Genomic DNA, 21,251 nt, shown 5'->3' on the forward strand with positions numbered 1-21,251 from the left:
CTGAGGGCAGCAGGTGCCAGGGAGAGGCTGAAGAAGAAGACAAAAAAGGTAAAATGGGAAACTGACATTTGAGGTGGCTCTTCTGGTTTGCTTCTTCAAGTCTCGCCTTCCACCGCTCGAGACAGAGAGCTGTAGAAGTGCCGGCGCCCAAAAAAACTCCTTCCAAAATACACAAATAAACTAAAAATGCAGTTTGCCTCTATGAGGAGATGAACGAGAACGACCACAGAGCTAAGCCCCCGCCTTTGCTGCCAGCTGTCTGACAAGCCTGGGACCCTATCCCCGATTTGCAGCATTTGCTCCCGTAAGTAACGACCGCAGAATAAAACCGGCATCTGAGTGACGGACTGAACCCCGGGAAAACCGCATTTTGGTCAAAGCAATCACTCGGGACGCTTGATTTTATGTGCTACCTTCTGCCCTTAGGAGCGGGAAGTTTACGACCCCTTTACAGCCCCCCTCACAACTGCTGTTTCTAAGGGGAGCACTAACAGCCCCTCTCCTGGAACCGGGTTAATAATTCACCTTTCAGCAGCAGTCACTAAATTTTTTGTAAAGTGCCTCGACGTTAAACCTTGTGTACCAACCGCTCTGTATTTTTTCCGTTTCCTGTGGTAATTGACATAATATCTCTGTTTATAGCTAGCTTGACAGATCTATACAGATGTATATTTTTGCTTAATTTCAGTTATATATACCCAACGCACGCTAACTAGAGAAACGGTAAAGGAAATCTGGGAATTCCGTTGTACAGGAAATCTGTGCAGGGCTCTTGCTATTATTTATAGAAAATGCTATGTCTTTATTTTGGGCGCTCTTACTACAGAATTGCCGAATTAGGAGTCTCAAGCGGAGATCAAACTGAGCGAATGGAGAAAGTAAACTCAGCGCGACAAAAATCGTCCTCTATAAAAATCTATTAGTATATAATTTCTAAGTGAGAAGTTTCTTGTGAAACCAACCACCACAGGATTCATTTAATAAAAAAAACAAATCTGCGGCGTTATGACTTTCATCCAGGCTGTCAACAGGAGATACAAAATAAGCCCAATTTAGGAGAAATAATTTGGTTTCCATTAGTGTTTCTCTTCGCACGCAAGACGCATAAACGGTGCTGGGTGTTACCGCAGCTCGCAAATACCGCCGTTAAATGTGCTGCACAGTGCTGTGCAGATGCCTGTAAAATAAGTAGCTAATTCATCTAAAAAAGTTGGTGACAATGCAGCACTTCACATATTTTGGCTAATCGTTTTATATCACCCAGGTTTCTTTTAAATCTGTCATCTCCACAGTGAGGAAGAAAAAACCCACCCCAGGCATTCACTTAGGAGAAGGCTTCTTCCTTTTCCAGGAATTGGGGGAGGGGGTGTTTATTTTGCTCAAGTTTTTGTGCTTGGGTGTTTTTGTGGCTTTTTTTTTTTTTTTTGGGGGGGTGTCTCGGGGGAGAGCGTAGAGGGAGGTGAAACGACCTTATTGCTTCGGGTTTAAACACATGTCATTTTAGAAAATTTTCCTTCATGGAAAGGAAACATTCAACGCTGCTCACAAGCAAAACCTGTCAATGCCGACTTATTTAAGACACCTTGAGAGGAAAATACAAGTACGAGCCTCTGAAAGGCTGGCTTTTCCAGACAGCACTGCAACACCGAAATTGGCAACAAGGAAAAAAATCAAGGATGTTTTTGTGCCTAACGCTGCCAAGGAAGAAGCTGGGCTATGAGGATGCCCCGCTGGCCGCGGGCAGATCCCGAGCTGGCAGGGCGGTCCGGCAGCAGCACCGCTGCTCTTTCTGGGTGTGGGACAGCAACACTTAGCGACATTTCTCTAGGGCCCAGGCTTTCGGAAAGCTTCGGTTAGAAACAATCGGTTGCTTTTATTTATTTATTTATTTTTTTAAAAATGTTTGTACATCCACAGTGCAAACAACCCCAGCTGGACGCGGATGCCCCTTCCGTGACTCCAGGGCTGGGCTCCCAGCTCCCCTCACCTGTCCCTACTTCACCGCGCTTCCTTTAAGCCCCCGGCACCCCCCGCCCCCCTTCCAGCGACTCCAAACCCCCTCCCGGCGCCGCTTCTCGCCTTCCCTCCCAGCCCCTCCAGCCCCTCCGCGCGCTCCCGCTTCCACCCGCAGCCTGCGGGGCTTCCCGCGCGCTGCGCCGGCCCCGCGCGGCCGACAGGGGGCGCCGCCACCCGCCAGCGGCGCCGCGCGGCCCCGGAAGAGGGGGAGAGCCCGGAGCTTAGCGGGGTCGAGTGCGGATCTTTAGTCTTGGCGGATAAAAAGAGATTAAAGGCTAAGTTCTTTTTCTTTTTCTTTCCCCCCCCCCCCCCTTTTTTTTTTTTTTTTTTTTTTTTTTTTGGCATCAATTTTAGCCAACTACGAAAATGTAGAGCTTTTATCCTTTGATGTTTCCCAGAAAGAAAACTGTTCTATCGGTGGTGAAATTACATCGCTTCAGAGCCCAGCGAACCCGCCCTGGAGTGCTAAAATAATTTAATTAAAAATAAGAATAAGATGAGGACCCGAGCTTCCGCAGAGGCACTTAAAAGCCGACACATGCCCCTCCGTCTCCCCTCTCCCGAGCGCCCCCGATGTTTCCTGGCTGCCGTTTGATGGCAATAATTAAAAATAAGAGAACCCCACGCTAGCTGGGGGCTCGCGTCCCTGGTTCGCAGCGCTGTCCGCACCCTGCCCCCCCGCACCCTGCCCCCCCGCACCCTGCCCCTCCGCACAGCCCCGCTCTGGAGAGGCAGGATACCGCACAAAAGCAATTCGCTACAATCAGAAATCCAGTATCGGTCTTTTAGCATATTAAGCATAAATAAAATCGTAACCGGCTACCCACTTTCTCCCTACTACAAAAACTCTTCACCTGTATTTAAATAGCACGTCTTTAATTACAGCAGTTGGGGATGTATGAGGCTGAAATGAAATTAGCAGTCATTACCAGTCCTTTAACTCTGTGGTGCTTTTGATCAGCACTAAATTAGCTTTCCAGCCCTAACAAAGGCTCTATAGCAAGCAGTGGGCTGTAAATAAGACAGCTCGACCTGCCCTCAACACCTTTTCTCTTGTCAATCACAGCTCTATCATTCAACCCAAGATTAACCTTTATCTACCGAATTCTTACCCCAAAAATACTGGAGGGGGTGGGGGGGGGGGGGGAGAAGAGAGGGAAAATGCAACCTCAACTTTGCTAACTGTAACTGGAAAGAGCTTCCCTTTAAATGGTATTATAATGAGCCAAAATGTCGAAATCGATCTTTTCCCAACCCAAATTGCCGTGCATCAGGAGGCAGCGTTAGACCTGAGGCAGTTACATGCATTGATTTATTCTCGACTTCCCCGGGCGCGGCCCCCCCCGCCTGCTTACAACCCAGCCCCGGGGTGCGCTGCGTCTCCCCTCCGCTGTGACCCCGCTTCAGCGTGCGGGACCCGGGGAGCCCCGCCGGGGCAGACCCCGCAGCCCCCCGCCCCGGGGGCGGGCGGGAGCCCCGCGGCGCGGGAGGGGAGCAGGAGCTGCGGCTGGCGCGGCGCCGCCGACAGGGGGCGGCAGAGAGCGGCGGCCGCGGGCGCTCCGCCAGCGCAGCGCGCCCCTGCGCGCCCAGGTAACCCCCGCCCGGGCCGCCGCACCGCGCACAGCCCCGGCTGCCTCTGCCGAGCCCCCCGGCCGGAGGCACCTCCCGGCCAAGGAAATCGACCGGGCATCGCTGGAAGCGGCGGGGTGGCTGAGTGCCTGCCGCCAAGCGGGGTGCGCGCTGCGCGGCTGAGACCTGGCCCCCACTCCGCGGCTCTTCCCACCGGGGGACGGAAAACAGCAGCCCCGTCTGAAACACTCCGGGGTGGCGGGGGGGAGTGTCCCGGCTCCAATCCAGCCCAGCGGCTCCCCCCGGGCCGTGGGCTCCGGGGCGCGGAGCAGGCAGGCAGGGCAGAGGCAGCCCTTGGGCTGGGAGCGCTTTGCCCCGCGGTGCGGTAGCGACCGGCTAGCGCGCAATTTCAGCCGAACCCAAACCCGCTCACGGGTCCCCGGGGTTAACGCTGCGGAGCTCAGAGCGGCAGCTCGTAGGTGGGAGCTACATTTCCAGATAATTTTAAAGGTCACGGGGGAGGAGGGAGGTAAAAAAACTGTGAATGTCAAAGTTGTGCTGCAGCTACTTACATGTCGGTGCCAGAGCAGGGTGGTGGCTCGTTAGCGGTTTGATTGGCAGCTGAAAGCGAAAGTCCGCGGCGGACTCCTGAGCCCGGCTCAGCCCCGGGGGTCTGAGCACTTTTCACCGGACAGAGGCAGTTGAAGGAAGCTCGCACGTCCCCTTCTCTTCTCCTCTCCTCCTCCATCCAGGACAGAGAATGAATCCATTTCGTTTTTTCTTCTCCCGGCTCTCCTTCCGTTTGCTTACACATCCTCCGAGTCCTAGCCCTAGCTTTTAACTGCGGTCCCTGGAACAAGAGGGGAAAAAATCGTTTATGGCTTAAAAATTCCAAATGGCTGATTTTGTGTGTGTGTTATAAGAATGCACCCACAACAACAAAAAAGTCACTTCTCTGTCCCCCACCGTACAGCAGAAGAATAATAAAAAAGCTTTATATTTTTGCAATGGGTATTCAAAGATAATTTGATGCCATTGTTTCTGCTACAGATGGTTCTTTTTAATACAATAACACTGCTCTTTGTGCATACTACACACAATAAAAATCGAAAGCATTCTCCTGAATAACCATTTTGTTCTCGCTTGTATACAGGCCAACAAAAGCTGCCGTGAGGTAATGGGTTCTGTTTATTGAAGCCATAGAATAGAGGTTTGATACAGATTTTTGTATATAGGGGGAAAAATTAAAATAAAGACCTCGCGAGGTCGAGCTGATCTCTGCGTGTTTATTACCACTGAAATATTTTATCAATATATTTCTTTGAGTTGCAGCTGCAGGGATCCCTCCTCCCCTCCCCCTGCGCCCCATCCCTAATCAGCCCAAACATCTGTTTCTTTGAATTTGGGGAGATCTGTAGTCCTAGCCAGACCTCAAAATCTGGATTTTAAGAGCGAGCGGGGCAAACCAGCTCAGAGGCGAAGGCAGCGGGCGATGGAGAGGCGAGGCTGAGGAGCCCCAGGTCTGCAGTGCTCGTATCTTTGTGTGGGTTGTTTTGCAACCTGCTGTCCACGCACACACAAAGGCGCAAACTGGTGCTAACGGTCACCGGGATTAGCCCACGGGATTTCCCGACGGGCGGACACGCGGCGTGTCCCTGCGCTCCAGCACCCTCTGGGGCGCGCAGCTTCCGCGCAGCGCGGCCGGGGCGCGGGGCCGCCTCCCGCAAAGTTCTTCAGCTCCTCCGGCGTCGTCCCCGCAAATCAGGCTCCGGACCCGCGCCCTCCGGAGCCCCGGAGCCGCAGCCTGCGGAGCGCGGCGGGCGGCAGCAAGGGGAGTCAGCGGGCACCGGGGGTGCTCCGGGGTCTAGCAGAGTTCTTGTGCTTTGCTAAGTTTCTGCTAAGTAATGAATAAATTAGCACGGCTGAAGGGGGAAATAAATACTAGAGGGAAACGCCAAGACCCTCAGCTATTTTTGTCTTGGAAATTGTTTCACAGGTCAAGAGTTCTGCGCCCGAAAGTCTCCCCGTTACCTAGTTTTGGATCTAGTTACGACTGTAGCAACTCGGAGAGAGAGCCCCATAGCAAAAGAAAGTGCTTAGACAATAGAGCTCTGCGGGAAAGTTGTTAGTCAGTGACTGTGTTTGTCTACCTTTCTATAGGAATTAATGCCACAGTTCTCTGTGCCTCTGTAGCCTGGACTGACAGTAATCCACCTCTGTGACTTCTGCCCTTTGTGTTTTCACAAAACTCGGCTCACTTGTAGCACGACAACAGCACGGAATAATGACTTTAACCTTCAAACATTCTTTAATTGGCTTTTTCAGCAAACTTAAAGATGCTCAAATGAGCCCTTTGACAAAAACTGACCTGCGCCTTCAAATTCTACTTTCACTTTTGGGACTAAGACGTTATTGGTTCACAACTCGTCTGAAGTCATCTAATAAGGGATTATGTAGGAACTATTACCCACACGCCAATTAAAGCCTCTCCGATGAAATTCGGGAGACAAAGATAAGCATCAAAACGGAAAATTAAACTATTTGCACATGGCTTGTTTTTCAACAACCCATTTTCCATCTCAGGATAAACATCTTCGCGCCAGCTCGCTCCGCCGGAGCGGGGAGGGTGCGGGAGCGTCTCCGGGGCGGCCATGGAGCGACGGCTGCGTCCCTGCCCGCAGCGCCCGGCCCCGCATGGCCCCGCACAGGGGGGCCGTGCTGCCAGGGGACCGGGGGAGCTTTTCTTACCAGGCTTAACGCCAAGACGAGGCTTCCAGGGAGGGTGGCAGGACTCACCTCCACGCATACCGTTCAAGCAACCTCCTGTGATTTTGCAATGGGAGAGGTGTGTGTGTGTGGGGGGGGGGGATGGAAAGTGGCATGAAAGAGCCGAACATGTCAAAGTTCAGGAAACCTTTCAAGAACTTTTCTAAACTGGTAACATTAGGATAGAAAGTCTCGCTTCTCCTGAAGAGGTGTTCTAATTCTCAGAGCAGTGAAGGAAAGGGATTAGTAGGAAATGCGCGTTTTGCTACCTTCATTGGTTCTCTGAATTAAATGGGAAGCAGACTCTGAGCAGTTTAATACCTACTTATCAGGTCAGGATGTTTTTTTTTTTTCTTTCCAGACAAAACATCCAGATGGCTCAGAAATTTCATGTCGTTCTTAACCGCTATATTATACAAATATTGAAAAGAGTTTCCAGGCAAATTACAGCAGCGTCCTACGGCAAGCTGACAAAGAGATTTCGGGAATGCCACGCATCTAGGAGGGAAATACGAATTCCCCTCTTTAGCCTGAAGCACGAAATTGGCTTAAAGCTCATTTTGCAGATAACCGGAAACGAAATCATCAGTGCGTGGACCGGGTGGCTGCAACTTCCTAAGGTTCTGCAGCAATTTCTAAGACTTTCTGGAGGGATTAAAAAGAAGGAAAGAAAGAAAAAAAAGTGAACCCCAGGACAGAAGGGCTCTAAAAGAAACTCGTATCTCAACACGTATTTTCGCCCTGGTCTGCGGAGGGCTGGGCTCCCTCCCACAAGGACATCGGTACCTTGAAGCCTCTGTGACCGATCCCACGGGGTGGGAAAATTAATGTCCTAGATTTTGGCTTTCACAATTAATTTTACACTGGGGAAAAAACAAACAAACAAACACCTGTACACAGGTGCATAGATAACATAAAGAATCATTCAAATTTTGCGAAAGATATCTGCATCTCTATCTTGCATATCAAACCAGGAAAGACCAGCAAGGTGTTTGCCAGCCACGCTGTCCCGTAGAGGGTTGAGTGCAGATGTCTGACTCACAGCTGTATCAAAAAAAGAAAAAAATTTTGCATTTTGGGGTCCCTAACCCGGAAAAACCACTGGCGCTGCTCTAAAGGAGGGAGGAAGAGCCAGGCTGCTGCATTTCTCGCCCCCGGCCAGTGTTCCTGCACTTGCTGTACCCGCACAGGCTCTGACAACCGCTCAGCCACAACCGCTGCCTGGCTGCGGCCACCCCCGCTCTGCCTTCGCGCCCAAGTTAATCTTCCTCGGAGGAATTAAGGTTAACACGAAACGGGACGTGCCCGTGTTTCTCATTCTGCCTCGCTGACAAGAGGGTTAAAGTTTCATATCAGCGGGCTGCCCTGAGCCACTGCCTGCCCAGGGCTGCCCCGGCCAGGCGGGACCTGCGCCGGGCGGGGGCGGGCAGGGCGGCTGCGGGGCGGCCCCTCCGCAGAGCCCCGCGGGGCCGGGCGGGCAGCTGATCGGCCTGGGAGGGCTGGGGAGAGCGGGTCCCGCAGCCCCCGCCGGCTGCCACCGAGCGGGGAGAAGCTGCCACGTCCCTCCCCGTGAGGGGACTTGGGGAGCCGGGCCCGCAGGGAGCTCACGGCTACGCCGCCTCTTCTCTGGGGCTTTTGTTTTACCCGGGAAAAAGGGCTTCCCAAATGACCATTTCCAGAAGTTCTCATCCTCTCGTTCCATTTGAACAATGGTCAGGCTTTTATAAGAAACAAGCTAAGTCTGAGAATTCTGCCTATGCACAGTGTGGTGTGCACACATGGATACACAGCCCTCGGGAAGGCTTGACAAGCTTCCCACCACCTTATAGCCTTAAAATAACATTTGTGACACATCGATAGCAGGTTTTTGTCATTGCTCCCCCCAACCCCTCCGGGATGTGGCGGTAAAGAACCTGTAGGTCACAAGAGCAGCTCCTGAGGAGCTGCAGGCTTGCAAAGCAGGCAGACCTGTCAATGTGTGGGTTCCCTGCTCACGGCAGGGCCATTAGAACTTGCTGATCTTTGAGGTCCCTTCCAACCTTTATGATTCTATGATCCTATATGGAACAACTAAAATTGGAGATTTTTCAACTGTTTAGTTTTTTTCATGATTGCTATGAAAAACTCGAGACCTGTTAATATGTCATCTCAACATTTATGGCCATATTGTTGCTATGGGTAGCTGTGGTGCCAAACATGCCTTTACTGAGAGATGACCACATGGTATAGGATAAACTTCTCCTGGGAAGAGGTGGAGAAAGTATAGCACCAGTAATAGCCTACATTTTGGCCAGATAGCTCTGGTACTTGACACCTTCACACATTAAATCCTTTAGATGGCAACTTTCAAGCAAAACTTGTTTACAATAACTATTAAATTCCCGTGTATCTTATGTCTGCATTACAAGTATATATTGATTCTGAAAATGCTTTGGTAACTAACAACAGTAATTAAAAAAATAGACAATGTGCATACATGTGCACATGGTGTGTGTGTTTATATATATACTTACACTTTACACTGGATGTCTCATACCCATGCTACACACTACACGTATGGCAGTGTATGATCTAGTGCCTGGAACATATGTGGCATATAATCCTGAATATTTACATTACAGGAGTTAGAGAGCCCTTGCACACACACTTCCACACAGACACATGGACTTTGCATGTCTTCTTACCTCTTACGTGATGTGAAAAACATAATTTTGAAAGCTAAGTTCTGGATATATGACTATGGAGTAAGGTAACAATCCACAACCTACAGACAGGTCATTTCTCAAAACTTGCATTTTCATTACAAGCTTATTGTTGCTGTTAACAGGTTGGAACTGGAAGGGAGAGAGCCAATGTTGGCAGGAGGCTCCCAGTGAAGTCCAGAGGGCTCTTCACTGGTAACATTCTGCCTGCCACTTTCCTCATCATCATTCACTTAAGATGTAGGATGAATATGGGGACATGATTTTTTTTTTTCTCTGTGGTTTCTGTATGGTTTCAAGCAGTCTGCTATCATCATTTCATCACAGTAACATCTGCTGATCCCCATAACCTGCAGAGACTTTGTGACTTTACAAGGTAAGTTCAGTTTATTTGGAAACACCCAGATTTAGATAGACCCTCACAATATTTGCCTCCTATTATTCTCATCTTTTTTTCAATACCTGTTTTCACTTTAGCCATTGTAGGACTTGAGATACCAATCAGATCAGGGCAGGTAGTTGGCCACAACAAGTTGTGCTCAACACTTCAGCCTCTGAACAACACAGGCTCTGAGCAGGGATCTCTCAGTATGATTTGAAGCCCCCCACCAGTATTAGAGAGTAGCAATTCCAAGGTTCCTGACAGGTCAGGAAATCCAGGTTATTTGAAAGGACATTAATAAATGAGAGCATGCAGAAATGAGGGATAGCTATTTGCAGCAGAAAAAGGGCAAAAACCTCACACTCTAGTTGGCACTGAATTAAAAAGTATACAACGGATTAGATATGAACCACTTCTATCAAATCCAAGGCCCAGGAACCTAGGGGGAGGGATGTGTGGAAGAGCAGACGCTTAGAAGGTAAAACACCCCAATTAACCTCATTATCTGTTACAAAACTGTACTATTAATATTCTGGGTTTTTCAAATTACTGTTGTTGTTATTGAAGGGAATCTGTTGACTATAGCATGTGTTTTGCTGTGGTCTCCCAAATCAGCATTGCCCTTCTTAAGGTCAGAAGAATGTATTTTAAAACATTCATATATTTAAAAAACGTATTGTTATTTTAATAGGTACTGTGGATAGTTTAATTTGTATCTGTATTAAATTAAACATATGGTGAACAGGGTATAATAGATTTTCTATAATTTAGCTTCCAATGTGGCAACAGAAGCCAGTTACTCTCACCAGCAGACTTGTCAGTGGTTTGTTTACTAGCTTATTTGAATTAAAATAAAGCTTCGCTTCTGCTGACTGCACATCATTATCTATGAGACCATAATCCTGCTAGCAAATCCTATATCTTCCAGAACTGGCTCTTTTGTTTGGGATTACTGAGAGCTTAGCCTATAACAAAGAGGAATAAGGCATCCCTCTCATCCTCGTAATTAAGTGTGGGGAGTAATTTAGAAACAAACCCAGAAAGATGTACAATTTGGAGTTCTGCTTCTATACAGGAATGGGGAACAGAAGAGGCCAAACACTGACTATGTTAGTACAATGTTTAAACTACCAAACTACTGGAATACAGCTTTTAAAAATAAATGGCAACTATTAATAAAGTATTAAGTTGCTTTACACTGGAAACATTTTTGCTTATCTAAAGGTATGCTGGAAAATTCGGGTGGAGCTTCAAGATTGAAGACTATTTTAAAACTCAGTTTTTCTACATGCACCTGCTACATACAAGGCACTTTTATAGTGTCTCCATTCCAAAATATTCATTTTCTGTAGGAACAGGAATATCTCTGGCAGCTGGAAATGCTCGTTTAAATGCTGTATTTTAGTACCACCAGGATTCCTATTTCTGTTTGGGAAAACAAGTAGTTTGAAGTTGTTAGCATTTTACAGCCACCTTAAAATGACTAAACATTCAGGAAGAGAATAAAGAATATTTTAACATACGTAATCTGAGGTCAGTCAAATGTACATCAGGAATCTCTCGACTATTGCCTAGTCATATTCATCTCATCCAATTATCTTTCTGCTCAAAACAAGAGTTATGTTATACACAAGTTGTAGAAATTAATAACTAGGTCACAAAAAACAGTAGTCTCAGGAGTATACAGATACACAATATCTATTTGCTGAGGGCTAATAAGGACAGGGGTTGATTTATAAAAGTCTTCTACATTAATTGTCACAGATGGGAATTCTGAGGACCTCTGTGAAACCAAACTAGGCCCTAGTGAATTATAAAGCAGGCCCTTAGACTTTAAAAACATTTAGGCAAAGTGACAGTTCAGAACATCTGCTAGCCTTCTGTCTGAGTATAAACTGGATGTCATGGAGTGCACAGCTGTAGGCATTTTCTGCCTCTTTTTGCCAACATCTGTCACAGCATTACAGTAATATAGGTAATTATCAACACCTCGTGTAAACTGTTTGCTATTTTAATTTCTGAATAAGTAAATTACCCTTTTCCAAAAAAAAAGAAAAATCCAGAAGGGGAAGAATATACATTCCCTTTTAAAGCTGAAAGACAGATCTGATCATTTTAGGAGAGCTGGTATTCAGAAAAAATCTCTATTACAAATAAGGTCCTTTGGATAATGTAAAAGACTTAGGTGAGAACAAGTTTCAATATTCTCCCTTTCTCTGTCTCTTAAAAAAAGACATCTGAGTCTCATCTGTCATAAGCAAAGAAGATCAGTAGCAAGAAAAGATAGGAAACCGTTAATCATCTATGGTTTTTTCCATGCACAAGCAGCTGTCAAATGATGCATGTTTTACCACAGTAACAAAGCCAAGGGCTCATCAGTACCAAGCAATTTTACTGTCAGCTGGTCATCCTTCTCCTCAACATCTGCAGTAAGAAAAAGAAATCACCTTGCAGGGATGCACAGGCATGTGACCTCACCGGCTGATAATGAAGCGAGTGGGGTAATAACCTGCAGGATTTCCAGAAATAAAAGCATGTTCCAGGGGTCCCGCAACAATTGAACAGAAGGGGATACCTGGGAAGAGACACTGAATAATTAGGCTTTCGAGCCAACTTTTCAGGACCGTATTTGGTCCTTTTACACATCAAGAGAGAGAAACCACTGCCCAGTCCTGAAATCATCTACCTGACTGTGGACAGCACAGAGAAGATTTCAGTTACTGACCAGGTATCTTGAGTTCCTCGATTTTGGAGGCCCAGGCAATACACTTTATATGAGGCAATTGCTTATTATTTGTGATAATTAGGCACCTGTGAGATGTTGCTAGCCAAAACACAAAGTCATCAGCCATCTTTGGCTACAGTGGCCCTCTTGGTGGTTGTCTTAATGAGGGAGATTTTGTCAGTGCCCTACACAGTCTTTTAGAGCACAGGATAAAGAACAGTAGAACAACAAAGCAAAGCTGTCAAACAACAGCAGTGGAGACCACGTCAGTCTGAACTTGCAAGTATGAGCCTTGTGACAGAAAATGATCATGTGACAATGAGTTTTACAACATTACTTGGAAGTGACAATCATATCCAGCTCATACTTATTTTGCTTTCACCACAAAAAGAACAGCACCTCTGCTAGAAGTTAAGGTTCCAACGTGGAAAACCTGAAAAAGTGCTGTTAGTTCTTTTTATAAAGGAGGCACATGGAACAAAGTGGTCACTAATATGCTATTTTTAGTGCCTGAACTACAGTCCAGAAGATAATACCCAATTACTTGATACAGTGCTCTATACACTGTCTGAACAACAATAGTGGACTGAGAAGCAAGAGAAAGGACCAGAATGTGGTTTTGAAGTCATTCAGATTTCATGTATTTTATTTTCTTCTAAAAATAAAGGCTTTGAAAAGAGGTTCAGTGTTGTCCAGGTTGAAGGAGGGGGGCCAGAGAAGAGTTGAAAGAGAGATGAGAACAGATGGAGCTTGAGAAAGAAGAGAGAGAGACCTTGACTACAGGAAAAGATAGCTAGGGCACAGAGAGCCAGAAATCTAGAGAAAAGAAAGAGAAAATGCATCTGGGGTGCACAGCCGGAGAAACACATCCTTGTAGCAGGAAGTCTGTTGTATCCGTACATGTAAGAAAGACCACATTCAGGACAACCTATACAGTTTGGGACAATACAGGATTTTACCAATTCTACTGCCTCCTTTCCACCCTGCCGGACTGTGAACTGCGGTGGCTGAGCTGCAGATGCCTATTTTTTCCATAGCCTCTGCTAGCTATGCAGTGATTTTACTGAGGACAACTCTGCACCAGTACTATTTGAGACTGATCCAACAATTTTGGAAAGACATTCACTGGAAACTGACTACCTTGCTTTCTTATTTTCCCCTTCTGTGTTTAGCACTGCCTCTTCAGCATTTATTATGTGCCCTCTCCTATTTGCTCCTCAAGCATGGTCAAAATTAGCTGAAATTGTGGACCTACTCCATGTAGTTTGAGGTCTACCACTAACAATGACAATTTAGTGACAAGGACCATTTCTACTGTGGTCCAAAGCCACTTGTGAGATGTTTGTAGGGTGAGACTACTCCTTTCAAGAGCTCCATCCCTCCACTGAACAATTACCACTCTGTTTTGTCTTGTCTATCACTACTCTGTATCTAGGTGGACACCAAGCAAATTTTCCAAAGTACAAGCTGGAGGATCTTTTCCTCCTCCTTTTGGTTTCCATGCTGAGAATCTTAAGCATGTATTTTAACACTCGCAAATAAAACTATGTTACATATTCTCATCAACCTTCTACCTAAATGCATTGTTCAAATGCCAAGGAGTACGTGAGCTATTGCAGATCACATAATAGATGCCTACACAATTCACTATGCTCTTAATATTTATTTTTGAAGCAGACTGTTTTGTAAAGAGCTCTGAGATACCTAGGCCATAAAGAGTGTGATATAAAACAAAATGCTATTCAGTTCAATAGATGTCCGATAAGAAAAGAACCCTAAAATTTGAACAGTTCCTCCTCCCCTTAATCAACCCTAACAATGGTACCCCAGTCTCAGTGCTCCTGCAAGCAGCAATATCTGTCTTTTAAAGAGAGGAATAGGAACGTGCCGCTACCAGGGAGCACTCATTGGTAGAACATTGTTAGGTGTTTTATAATTGATAGTTTTCAGCATCAGCACAAAGGTAAGGGCTTTAGCCTTGAATGCTACCCACTAACAATATACCCACATACAGAAAACTAGTGCTAAATGTATTTATTAAAATAAATGCTTTAAAATAGTCTGCTTTTCATACAAAGTAATTATCTTACACTATGTGTAAAAGGTACTTTTGTAATCAATGGTATAGAACCAGCTTCAGATGCAACTGCACACACACCCCATTACACACAGTGATGCTCATCAGATTGCATGGGACTGAATCATTTCATTATGCTCTGTAGCTTAATTCTTCAATTCCTGTAGCTTCAGCTGGAATTCATCCAGATCAGCCCTGTTTTCTAAGATGAAATCAAAATACTTCAAGGCTACAGCCATCAAATAATACAATCACCTCTAAACATAGCATAAAGTATTTCATACTTTTGAGAGGCTCATAGTTCTGTTCTAATAGTGCCAGGGCAACATAGATTTTTTTTTTCCCCCCTTTTTTTTCTTTCTTCTTTATTATTTTTTTTCCCCTAGCACTTCAAGGCTATTAATTACCAAAGGACAAGAAAAATATGCTGTGCACATGGGTGAATTTTGTAGCAGTCAAAACAGACAGTAGCAGCCAGCTGGACAATTTTAAATACTCTAAATTTTCACAAGTCCTGCCTAAGAAGATAATCACTATCAAGCTAATGCATTAATTTTTTTAGTATATCAGATAGACCAGCACAATCAAGAGGTAAAAGAGAAAATAAAGAGCTGAATAAAAAAAACCACTCAGTAGCAGGTCATGATTTTTCCACTCAACTAGACAAAAATAATCTCCCTAGTAGAATTAGGTGAATAATCATAAGGGTAAAATGTTTTAATTACTAAAAATGGTTAGTTTCATTTGGTTATCTACAGAATCCTATCATCTCTTTTAATTAATTAATTAGCAAGTATTTGGATGACCATCAATTTATTCATAAAAATGTTTGAGAGTTGCAGGCTATGCAAATTCTGTTGCTAATTAGTTAATGGCTACATTCACCCTCTCAGTGGCTGATGATCAGGTACTTGTCCTTGTAATTCTTACACCTACAAACATTTTTTCATACAATACACCAGAATGTTTCTGTACTGGCATGGAGTGGACAGCACTGATCTTGAGTGGCTTTTTCTCCCCAGGATCAGTGTTTCCATGGCAAGTGCTGTGCAGATCTATCTTGTCTTTTCTTCTCTGCAGTAGGCATTTAGGGATAATAAAGTAGTTAGGAAGAGGTGTGTTCTAATGCTGTTTTCAATAAGCTGATCATAGCCAACATTATGGTCCAGACCTGCAAAGGCACTGGGAAATCAAAGATCTTTGGGCTCCTCAAGACATTAATCCATATGAATCTCTCAAATATCTGATTTATTGTTTAAAATGTTACACCTTGTGGGGACAGGGACACAGAATGGAGTTAAATGACCAAAGATCTCTGGATGTGATTGAAATGATGCTGGCTCATCATCAGATGACAATGATGTAACTTCTCTATCTTTAATTTTATCCTTCATTTGTAATGCACATGCACTATGTGGGGCTGTTGTTGGCTCTCATTGTTGGGTGCATAGTGACTGTGTCCAGGACACTTCTTACCATCCGGAGAAACAAAAGGGAACTGGTCTGTTAATTCTATTTTTTAAGTAATTGAGATTCCCTTAAAAATCCACCGTAGCACTATTCAGGTAGTGACTAAACCAAACTAGAAAACCAGAATTCTGTAGAAGACTATTTTAGCCCAAATATTATAAGATCCCAGGATCCTGTCCAGCCTAACAATTAAAAATAGTTCCAGAAAAAAAAAAAAAAATCACTTATGTGAACTTGAACACATTGGTAACTACTGGACTGGAGCCTTGACGAGTCAATTCTTAGCAGTACTGCTCCTCCAGTGCCAAATGCCTGAAATTTGTCTTTTTATGTCCTTTTTCTAGCAATCTACTCTCACATATTAAATATCATCACATCATTTAGAATGTTCCAATTGTGGGAAAAATAAAGTATAATACAAGTGAAAAGTCTTTTGCAACATACATCTCCTCCCCATCCTATTGCCATCAAAATGTTCAGTTTCAGAGGACCTAGCATAATTTTCTTTTCCTTACACTTTTTGTTTGTTTGTTTGTTTGTTTTGTTGTTGCCATTCATTATATTTCAATTACAACTCTGGAAAAAGAGTACTTCAGTGGATGATAACTGAGAATATAATGTTTAAGCTATTCTGCATTTCCCAATGACTAAATTAAGTCCTGCTATGAACATAAACATTATACATTTCCTTCTTTTAGTCAGATCACTTGTTGCAGATTAACTGACTCACCTCACTTTTCTCAAAGGAAAGTAAGAAAGAATATTAGTTTGATTCTAAACATTCCATATCCCTAAGAAGCCCAATCACAAACAGAATGATACATGCACACACATTGTACACTGGAAAAAGTTAGCCACTTATATGACCATTTGATATGGTCAAATCACACAAACCCTCATTTGAGCCAAATTACTTCTCCTTTCCACTATAAAATAACAGAGAAATGGAAGTGCTCTATTGCAGAAGGTAACAATTTATTTCCAATACCTACAAGCCAGGTTAGCAGCTTCTGGACTGTAACCAGACTTTTCAAGTATCTTCCATAGACTTCTAAAAGCTATGATCTTTATACATTTTAGTGTGTGTGACTGCAGATTCACACCACGCACCTATGAGACCTGATTGTGTGAAACCTGAAATCATAGGACTGGTTGCACTACAGCTACATCTAGCCCTGTATCCTCCTCCAGCAGTGAATGTCAGTGCAAATACAGAGAAGACTCTCAGGACAGAGTGAGAATAAAGTGTTATTTCCCTGCCATGTTCACCCAATGTCCAGCAACTTGAAGTTCAAGAACTTTCTGAGTCTAAGGATAGGATTTTCATAATTTTTTTCTTCCCTTTATTTACCTCCTTTCCCCCCCCCCCCCCAATCACATAAGTGTTACCAACATTCCATGGTGATGAATTTCACATGTAAATTATGGGCAATGTGAAATACTACTTCTGTTTGGTTTTCGGTTTTTAATTTCCTACCTAATAATTTTATTCACTGACATAATTCCCTGCTCTGGCTGTTGCTGATTCAGCTTGGGAGGTACTGTCACCACCTTTTCTTGGCTGCTTTCCATCACAAGTTCCCATTCCAACACAACCACACTCTCTCCATGAACAAGTTTTCTGTTGAAATTCTTTGGTTTATCTTGAAAATGTTTACGAGTAATTTTTCTTTGTTTGTCTATTTTTTGGTGGGTTTATTTTGAATTGAATCACATTGACAGGACACACACAGTCATGCTAACAAGCGTGAAGCTGCAATAAGTGTGGATGGAGAAGGAACAGAAGGGACAAGTAACAGGGACACAAAGTGGTTGGTAACGTTTCACCCAGATCAGCAGCATGTTCCTAGCATGAGGAGCTGCACATTCATGTGCCTGTTCTCATGCCTGCAGGAGTCAGAGTCAATATGTCATTGTGTTTGTATGTCTACTATGTCAACAAGTGGAAATTTGCATGGAAAACTGCTGGGATGGAAAAGGAGTCTTTGGGTGGTTCTCTGAAGCTCGCTGGCTGGAAAGAACATGAGAAACCTGGGCACAGCCTGTCATGAAGGGCATGATGAGACTGTTCCTCCACAGATGGTCTTTAGACTGTCCTTACTGGAAACAGCTCAACTGTCCCGGCCTCTGCTTTTCCTCCAAAAGGGAAGGTTCTGACATACCTGGGGTGGTTTGTTTGTTTGTTTTGGTTTGTGTTGGTTTGTTTTTCCCAATAGAAGGATTTTATTTGCAGGATTAGCTTTACTTGCTAGCCAAAAGTGGGAAAAAATTAATTTACACACCATTGGAAAGAAATGGTTTGTCTGCCAGACATACACAATGGAATCCTCAATGTCTGTCTACAGTTAAGTTGCAGGTAACCATACCATCCAGCTACCTCTTCCTTCCTGTTTCTTCTATCAAAGTTTAAGTAGAGGAACAGCAATGTTTATTTTAGCTGTTATATAGAACACCTTCCACTGGACTTGACAGAGAACCTAATGTTCCCATTAGTGGACTTAATGGCCTTAACTCTGAGAACGCCACTGAAAGCTCTTTGCCCAGGGCACAGGTTATTGCAGAAGCTGATGTGCAAATTCTCTGATCCTTGTTCCAAATTACTTAAAGGTTGCTGAGCCTTTGGGTATATCATATTATCCATCTTTGGTTTATCATTTATTCAAACCTTTGGGAACAGAGGAGGAGAATGGCTTTCATTTCTGGGTGTCTAGCTTGGATTTCACTTTGTCACTGGTCATTAATTTCTTCATTTGGGTTTTGAGATGAGATGATGTTGCAGAATTTATACTTTGTCAAGAAGTAAGTATTTCATAAAGCTTAAGATAGACTTTTGACATTGAAAAAAACCAAACCAACAAAACCTTGGATGTGGTTGGAATGGCAAAAGCTCTTACTGATATAGCAATATTTTCTCAAGTTTTTTTCTCAGAAAGTACTTTGTATTTTTCCTTTTACTACTATGTTCCAGCCTGTGAGCTAGTCTTTTATCTGCCAACACCTGCTGGAACATAAAAGATTCTGAAACAAGATGATCTACCAGTTGAAAACAATAGTAGGACACTTTTTAAAAAAGTTTTTTGAACACAAAGTTAACCATGTCTACCTTCTGACATCTGGACTGCGTAAGTCAAATTAAGGGGTGAACTCAAATTTAGAGCATTAGTTGAAATAAATCACTGTGAGATTACTTTTATTCAGAATAAACTGGCTTTACTTTATCTATACCCTGGCCTCATTGAATTTCTTACTTTTCTAATAAATCTTGCTTTTAAAAAGATTATTGAGTCATGTCATGGAAATATTCTCCCCAAGGAAGAATTCTCTTCTCTCTGAGAAGACATCCTGGAGGAAAAAAAAATGCATGGAGCACACCCTCCCCTTGCTGGTCGTGTTTGTACCACCAAGTAAGGACAACTGTCTGTTTTTGTTTTGCTCTGAACTAGTCAGATAAAACTGTTTCTCCCCTAGAACACACACTTCCATAGCATTTACCATTAAGCTATTAAGTCTACAGAGCAGCAGGGTGTATCATCTGCAGCCCAGCACTTCAGCAACACATCCCATGGTTCAGAGCTTCCCTGACTGTACCTGACACAATGCCCTGCTTTTTCTACTGGCAAAATATAAGGAACTTGCAAGAGAAAGGAATGAAGTTATAAAGATGCTTTCTTGCTATATGCTGTTTACCAATTATTTAGGTTGCTTTCATGAGCTATTATTGCTCTCTTAATGGAAGTTGTGCATACACAGTAGTGATGGACTGGATACTCTACTGGTATAAACTACAGAAAGCCAGAGGGGTTGCACTGTGAAGATTCCCTTTCTGCACAAGGATTGTGGGACAGTGCAGGCAGGAGATTGAAAATTTATTTATCTCTCCTCCAGTACCAGAAATTAAAAGAAACTAGAAGAGTTGACCAAGTCATTATACTCCAGTGATCGCTGCTTGCCAGGGAAGAAGTCTGGAGTCCTACAGCATTATAGGACTGAAAGGTGGCTTTATAGTTCCTGTCTTTTTTTCCCAATCCCATGTCAAGTTGGCAGCCAACCATCGCTCTGTCCAGCCGAAGGATGAGGTTTGGAGTTGCATTACTTTTTCTAGGCTACCTTTTCCCAGAGCTATATATTAAAATCAGTAAAAATGATACTGTTAATATCACTGATTTTTAAAAATTTTTCTTTTGAGAGACTGAAATGTTGCTAAGATCTCATTTTTATGAGAACTCTCTTGTCCATAAGCTTATCGAATGAAAATGAAGTTATTCATGCTTAATATGTGAAATTTGAAACAGACTTCTATTTTTGTTATCAAGCTTCCAAGTAAGTTAAAACACTGCTTTGCTAAAAGTTTGTTTTCCTTGGTTTAGAAACACAAGTAGAGATTTAATAAGCATAAAATACAGCTGTACATTTATGTCCCTTATTCACTTCTGAACTTTGCTGCAAACACAATATATGTCTGAGCATAATTAGTTAGAATTATATTATTTCTTCTTAGTGTGACTTTCCAATAATTATAAACAAATTTTGCTACCTACAACATATTCCAAACTTCAGCCATTTCTATTTACTTACACTATCAATGTCGTTAAAATAAATTATCCTTTCATTTGAAATGGTGAGTGCTATTGACTGAGATTCTCAGAAATTTTGATATAATGACAGACTAATCCTTGGGAGGATCACTCTCTGGATGGTCTAGCTCTTCTCATGGCAATTTCCATGAGGTTTGAGATGATTGATTCTCAACATTTTCCTAGAGTTTCAAGGGATTTTCTTTTTAAGTTATCCTGGGAACATGGTCTGAGGACTAAGAATTTTAATCTGATTTTTTAGGATAGCCTGTATTTGGTACAGCATTTACATGATACAACATCTAAGGCTGTCAGTAACCTGTACTGGTGAAGGAACATTTACACTAGTTTTCTCCACAGTCATGCTTGAACAGGGTGCATTGCAAGCACAACTGGAAGGCAATTATGGCATACTTAAATAACAGTAGACCACTAACACACCAAACTGAAGATGGTAGAAAACATTACTCACAAACATATTTTCACTAAATAATCTTGAATTGCATAAGTTTTACAAACCTCACCAGCCAGGATGCATTTGATTATCTAGTTAATTGCTTCCAGCTGTAATTCCTTTCTGTTTCAGTTGGCAACAAACTCCTTTTGAATTTGTCAGGAAATACAATGCAATTCCTTTCCTTCCTCAAATCTATGCCGCTTTGAACTGACCCATAAATTGTTTGGTCTATATGATCCATTCATATGACTCTACAGCTATAGGTGAGAATAAAGCCCATTTCACAGAGACTACTCCAGTTTGTGCACATCTCTAAGTAGGAGCCAGGCTCCCAGCGAAGGGAGATGAGCACGTGCAAACGGGCTTCAGGAATTTCCTGCCCTGTTCAGATTCCTCAGCTTTGAGTTACAGTTTTATCTTCCAGAAAAATTTAATTTGGGTGTATTTGGATCAATTAGATTAAGATAATAAAATATCCAGCTACTAAACCTCTTCATATTCATGGCAACACAA

The sequence above is a fragment of the Apus apus genome, chromosome 8 (assembly GCF_020740795.1).
Source record: "Apus apus isolate bApuApu2 chromosome 8, bApuApu2.pri.cur, whole genome shotgun sequence".
Taxonomy (NCBI): domain Eukaryota; kingdom Metazoa; phylum Chordata; class Aves; order Apodiformes; family Apodidae; genus Apus; species Apus apus.